We start from the raw sequence: 6,932 nt of genomic DNA on the forward strand, positions 1-6,932 counted from the left end.
ATTGCAAAAAAAGGTTTAATCATATTTTCTTAAATTCTTTTTGACACTTAAAGGAACATAAAATAATTATGTTTTTCTTTGTTGCATCTAAAAGATTTTAGAATGTTATTTTTTTATGCTTGTGATGAATGTCTCTGTCCACCATCAGCCAGTGAGCAATCAGTCCCTAAGTTCTAGTTGTACAAAGACATGCACTTCTGTTAGATTCAAAATTAAAACATATAGGGCCGGGTTACAAATGGAGCGCTGAATTATCACGCGCCCGCAAACATTTGCCGTTTGCGGCCACGGGAAAATTAACCAGTCATTATAATTTGCTGGTTATTGCTACTGCGAGCTTGCGGTAGCAATTAGCGCTCCGAAAATCTGAATGTTCTAAAAGTGCCCCAAATGCCCTAAAAATAGAAGGCATTATAGTTTTTTATTAAAAAAAAAAAAAAGTAGCTTTTAAAAAAAAAAAACTGAACTAGGCAGTTTTTGGGGTGTAAAGTGGATTGGAGTGGGGTGTTAGAAAAAAAAAACAGCACTGAAAAGTGCCTTTACATCGTGGTCTATGGGAACTGTGTGTTCCCAGTAAATATATATGTACATGCTTATATACATATATATTTATGTGGTAATATGTGTATACACGTATTAACACATTAATATATATGTTTATAGTCATTTTATAGTTATTAAAAATATGCTTCCATCGCTACACTACTTACCACTCTGACGGCATCATTGGAGCCTATGGAAGAGCGCTTTCATGAGCGCAATGCTTCTTAGCAATGCGAACGCGAGCTAGCATTCGCATTACACTTTACTTGTAATACCAGTGCACAGTGCAGTGTAATACCAGTGCATTATTGTGCACTGGTATTACTCAGTGAAGCACTAATATCACTTGCACGCAAGCGATATTTAGCACTCCACTTGTAATCTAGCCTACATTTTTTTTTTTACGTTTCTTTCGGCTAGATTACGGGTTTTTCCTTATGAGTGAAAAAGCCTCATAACGCTGCTTTTTCACTACCGCTGGTATTACGAGTCTTGTAGGTATAGCTGTTCCGCACACTTTTCTTTCATGTAGTTGACAAGAGTCCATGAGCTAGTGACGTATGAGATATACAATCCTACCAGGAGGGGCAAAGTTTACCAAACCTCAAAATGCCTATAAATACACCCCTCACCACACCCACAATTCAGTTTTACAAACTTTGCCTCCTATGGAGGTGGTGAAGTAAGTTTGTGCTAGGATTTCTACGTTGATATGCGCTTCTCAGCATTGTTGAAGCCCGATTCCTATCAGAGTACAGCGAATGTCAGAGGGACGTGAAGGGAGTATCACTTATTGAATACGACGATTTCCCTAACGGGGGTCTATTTCATAGGTTCTCTGTTATCGGTCGTAGAGATTCATCTCCTACCTCCTTTTTCAGATCGACGATATACTCTCAATTTACCATTACCTCTACTGATAACTGTTTTAGTACTGGTTTGTCTATCTGCTATATGTGGATGGGTGTCTTTTGGTAAGTATGTTTTTTATTACTTAAGACACCTCAGCTATGGTTTGGCACTTTATGCATTTATATAAAGTTCTAAATATATGTATTGTACTTATATTTGCCATGAGTCAGGTTCATGTATTTCCTTCTGCAGACTGTCAGTTTCATATTTGGGGAATATAAACATTTTTTTTTAAGAAATGTATTTCTTACCTGGGTTTAGTCTTTTTTTCAATTGGCTACTTCTTGCAAATTGTGGGCCATATTAGGCCCGCGGGTGTGTCAAATGCTAACGTTTATTGCGTCATTCTTGGCACGAAAATATTTTTGGCGTGAAAAAATACGTCAATGACATACTTGACGCCGAGACCTTTCACATGGTTGCATCATTAGTGACGCGAGTGTGTCATTTCCGCCAAACTTTTTCATTATTTCAATACCCCATTGATGTTTGCCTCTTGCCTTTTTCTTTATCAGAGGGCTATGCTATTTGCATTTTTTTCCCATTCCTGAAACTGTCATATAAGGAAATAGATAATTTTGCTTTATATGTTGTTGTTTTTTTTTCTTACATTTTGCAAGATGTCCCAATCTGATCCTGCCTCAGAAGTTTCTGCTGGAACATTGCTGCCTGACATCGGTTCTACCAAAGCTAAGTGCATTTGTTGTAAAATTGTAGAAATTATTTCGCCGAATGTCATTTGTAATATTTGTCATGATAAACTTTTACATGCAGATAGTGTATCCATCAGTAATAGTACATTGCCAGTTGCAGTTCTTTCAACTTCTAATGTGCATGATATACCTGTAAATTTTAAAAAATTGTTTCTGATTCTATCCTGAAGGCTTTGTCTGCATTTCCACCTTCTAATAAACGTAAAAGGTCTTTTAAGACTTCTCATTTAGTTGATGAAATTTCAAATGACCAACAACATAATAATTTATCCTCTTCTGATGAGGATCTATCTGATACAGAAGATCCTTCCTCAGACATTGACACTGACAAATCTACTTATTTATTTAAAATAGAGTATATGCGTTCTTTATTAAAAGAAGTGTTAATTACTTTGGTTATTGAGGTAACCAGTCCTCTTGACGTTCAGTCTAATAAATGTTTAAATGCTGTTTTTAAACCTCCTGTGGTTTCTCCATGGGGTTTTTCCTATTCCTGAGGCTATTTCTGGTATGATTTCTAAGGAATGGAATAAGCCAGGTACTTCTTTTATTCCTTCTTCAAGGTTTAAAAAATTGTATCCTTTACCAGCAAAATCTATAGAGTTTTGGGAAAAAATCCCCAAAGTTGATGGGGCTATTTCTACTCTTGCTAAACGTACCACTATTCCTATGGAAGATAGTACTTCCTTTAAGGATCCTTTAGATAGGAAGCTTGAATCTTATCTAAGGAAGGCCTATTTATATTCAGGTCATCTTCTCAGACCTGCAATTTCTTTGGCTGATGTTGCGGCTGCATCAACTTTCTGGTTGGAGAATTTAGCGCAACAGGAATTGGATTCTGACTTATCTAGCATTATTCGCTTACTGCAATATGCTAATCATTTTATTTGTGATGCCATTTTTGATATTATCAAAATTGATGTTAGATCCATGTCTTTAGCTATATTAGCTAGAAGAGCTTTGTGGCTAAAATCTTGGAATGCTGATATGACATCTAAATCTAGATTACTATCTCTTTCTTTCCAAGGTAATAATTTATTTGGTTCTCAGTTGGATTCCTAAGGGTAAATCTAAGGCATCTAACCGTTTTCATTCCTTTCGTCAGAATAAGGAACAAAAACTCAATCCTCCCCCCAAGGAATCTGCTTCCATTTGGAAGCCTTCCTCAAATTGGAATAAATCTAAGCCATTTAGGAAACCAAAGTCAGCCCCTAAGTCCGCATGAAGATGCGGCCCTCATTCCAGCTCAGCTGGTAGGGGGCAGATTAAGATTTTTCAAGGATATTTGGATAAAATCTGTCCAAAATCAATGTATTCAGAGCATTGTCTCTCAAGGGTATTGAATAGGATTCAGAGTAAGACCTCCTGTGAGAAGATTTTTTCTCTCACGTATCCCAGCAAATCCAGTAAAAGCTCAGGCTTTCCTGAACTGTGTTTCAGACCTGGAGTCTTCAGAGGTAATCATGCCAGTTCCTCTTCAGGAACAAGGTTTGAGGTTTTATTCAAATCTATTCATTGTCCCAAAAAAGGAAAATTTATTCAGACCAGTTCTGGATCTGAAAATTTTGAATCGTTATGTAAGAGTACCAACTTTCAAGATGGTGACTATAAGGACTATTCTGCCTTTTGTTCAGCGAGGACATTGTATGTCCACAATAGACTTGCAGGATGCATACCTTCATATTCCGATTCATCCAGAACATTATCAGTTTCTGAGATTCTCTTTTCTAAACAAGCATTACCAATTTGTTGCTCTTCCATTTGGCCTAGCAACAGCTCCAAGAATCTTTTCAAAGGTTCTGGGTGCCCTACTCTCTGTAATCAGAGAACAGGGTATTGCTGTGTTTCCTTATTTGGACGATATCTTGATACTAGCTCAGTCTTTACATACTGCAGAATCTCACACGAATCAACTAGTGTTGTTTCTTCAGAAACATGGTTGGAGGATCTATTTACCAAAAAGTTTCTTGATTCTCTAACAGACAAGAGACGTTTAAAATTGGTTGCAGCCTGCCGGCACCTTCAGTCTCAGTCATTCCCTTCAGTGGCTATGTGCATGGAAGTTTTAGGTCTCATGACTGCAGCATCGGACGCGATCCCCTTTGCTCGTTTTCACATGATACCTCTACAGCTTTGTATGCTGAACCAATGGTGCAGGGATTATACAAAGATATCACAATTAATATCCTTAAATCCCAATGTACGACACTCTCTGACGTGGTGGATAGATCACCATTGTTTAGTTCAAGGGGCTTCTTTTGTTCGGTCAACCTGGACTGTGATCACAACAGATGTGAGTCTTTCAGGTTGGGGAGCTGTTTGGGGATCTCTGACAGCACAAGGGGTTTGGAAATCTCAAGAGGTGAGATTACCAATAAATATTTTAGAACTCCGTGCAATTCTCAGAGCTCTTCAGTATTGGCCTCTGTTAAAGAGAGAACCATTCATTTGTTTTCAGACAGACAATATCACAACAGTGGCATATGTCAATCATCAGGGTGGGACTCACAGTCCCCAAGCTATGAAAGAAGTATCTCGGATACTTGCTTGGGTGGAATCCAGCTCCTGTCTAATATCTGCGGTGCATATCCCAGGTGTAGACAATTGGGAGGCGGATTATCTCAGCCACCAAACTTTACATCCAGGGGAGTGGTCTCTCCATCCAGATGTATTTTCTCAGATTGTTCAGATGTGGGGTCTTCCAGAGATAGATCTCATGGCCTCTCATCTAAATAAGAAACTTCCCAGATACCTGTCCAGGTCCAGGGATGTTCAGGCAGAAGCAGTGGATACGCTGACACTTCCTTGGTGTTATCATCCTGCTTACATTTTCCCGCCTCTAGTTCTCCTTCCATGAGTGATCTCCAAAATCATCATGGAACAATCATTTGTGTTGCTGGTGGCTCCAGCATGGCCACACAGGTTTTGGTATGCGGATCTGGTTTGGATGTCCAGTTGCCCGTCCCAGCCACTTCCGTTATGGCCAGACCTACTATCTCAAGGTCTGTTTTTCCATCAGGATCTCAAATCATTAAATTTGAAGGTATGGAAATTGAACGCTTAGTACTAAGTCATAGAGGTTTCTCTGACTCAGTGATTAATACTATGTTATAAGCTCGTAAATCTGTCTATAGAAAGATTTATTATAGAGTTTGGAAGAATTACATTTCATGGTCTTCTTCTCATAAATTCTCCTGGCATTCTTTTAGAATTCCTAGAATTTTACAGTTTCTTCAGGATGGTTTGGATAAGGGTTAGTCTGTAAGTTCCTTGAAAGGACAAATCTCCGCTCTTTCTGTTTTATTTCACAGAAAGATTGCTATACTTCCTGATATACACTGTTTTGTAAAGGCTTTAGTTTGTATTAAGCCTGTCATTAAATCAATTTCTCCTCCTTGGAGTCTTAATTTGGTTCTGAAGGCTTTACAGGCTCCTCCATTTGAACCTATGCATTCTTTGCACATTAAACTACTTTCTTGGAAAGTGTTGTTCCTTTTGGCCATCTCTTCTGCTAGAAGAGTTTCTGAGCTATCTGCTCTTTCTTATGAGTCTCCTTTTCTGATTTTTCATCAGGATAAAGCAGTTTTGCGGACTTCTTTTCAATTTTTACCTAAGGTTGTGAATTCTAACAACATTAATAGATAAATTGTTGTCCCTTCCTTATGTCTTAATCCTAAGAATTCTTTGGAAAGATCCTTACATTCTTTGGATGTGGTAAGAGCTTTGAAATATTATGTGGAAGCTACTAAAGATTTCAGGAAGACTTCCAGTCTATTTGTTTTATTTTCTGGTCCTAGGAAAGGTCAGAAGGCTTCTGCTATTTCCTTGGCTTCTTGGTTGAAACTTTTGATTCATCAAGCTTATTTGGAGTTGGGTCAGGCCCCGCCTCAGAGAATTACAGCTCATTCTACTAGATCAGTCTCCACTTTGTGGGCTTTTAAGAATGAAGCTTCAGTTGATCAGATTTGCAAAGCAGCAACTTGGTCTTCTTTGCATACATTTACTAAATTCTACCGTTTTGATGTGTTTGCTTCTTCTTTGGTAGAAAAGTTCTTCAGGCAGCTGTTTCAGTTTGATTCTTCTGCTTTTGATTTAAGTTTTTTTCTTTCAATTATGAAAATAAAATTATTTTTTTTGGGTTGTGTATTATTGTTTTCAGCGGAAAATTGCTGTTTTTATTTTATTCCCTCCCTCTCTAGTGACTCTTGAGTGGAGTTCCACATCTTGGGTATTGCTATCCCATACGTCACTAGCTCATGGACTCTTGCCAATTACATGAAAGAAAACATAATTTATGTAAGAACTTACCTGATAAATTCATTTATCAGGCCCACCCTTTTTTATGGTGGTTATGATTTTTTGTATAAAGCACAATTATTTCCAAATTTCTTTTGTTGATGCTTTCTACTCCTTTCTTTATCACCCCACTGCTTGGCTATTCGTTAAACTGAATTGTGGGTGTGGTGAGGGGTGTATTTATAGGCATTTTGAGGTTTGGGAAACTTTGCCCCTCCTGGTAGGATTGTATATCCCATACGTCACTAGCTCATGGACTCTTGCCAATATGAAAGAAATTAATTTATCAGGTAAGTTCTTACATAAATTATGTTTTTTGGCCGTCACGCAATGTAGCTACCACAGTTTTTTAAAAGTCCTTTTTCAAAGGGACTTTCACAGCGCTGGTATTATGAGTTTGCCTGTCCAGCCAAAAAGTGAGCGGTACAGCCTATAACTACAAGATCCGTACCATAAACTGAAAGTCAG

The sequence above is a fragment of the Bombina bombina genome, chromosome 2 (genome assembly GCF_027579735.1).
Source record: "Bombina bombina isolate aBomBom1 chromosome 2, aBomBom1.pri, whole genome shotgun sequence".
In the NCBI taxonomy this organism is placed as follows: domain Eukaryota; kingdom Metazoa; phylum Chordata; class Amphibia; order Anura; family Bombinatoridae; genus Bombina; species Bombina bombina.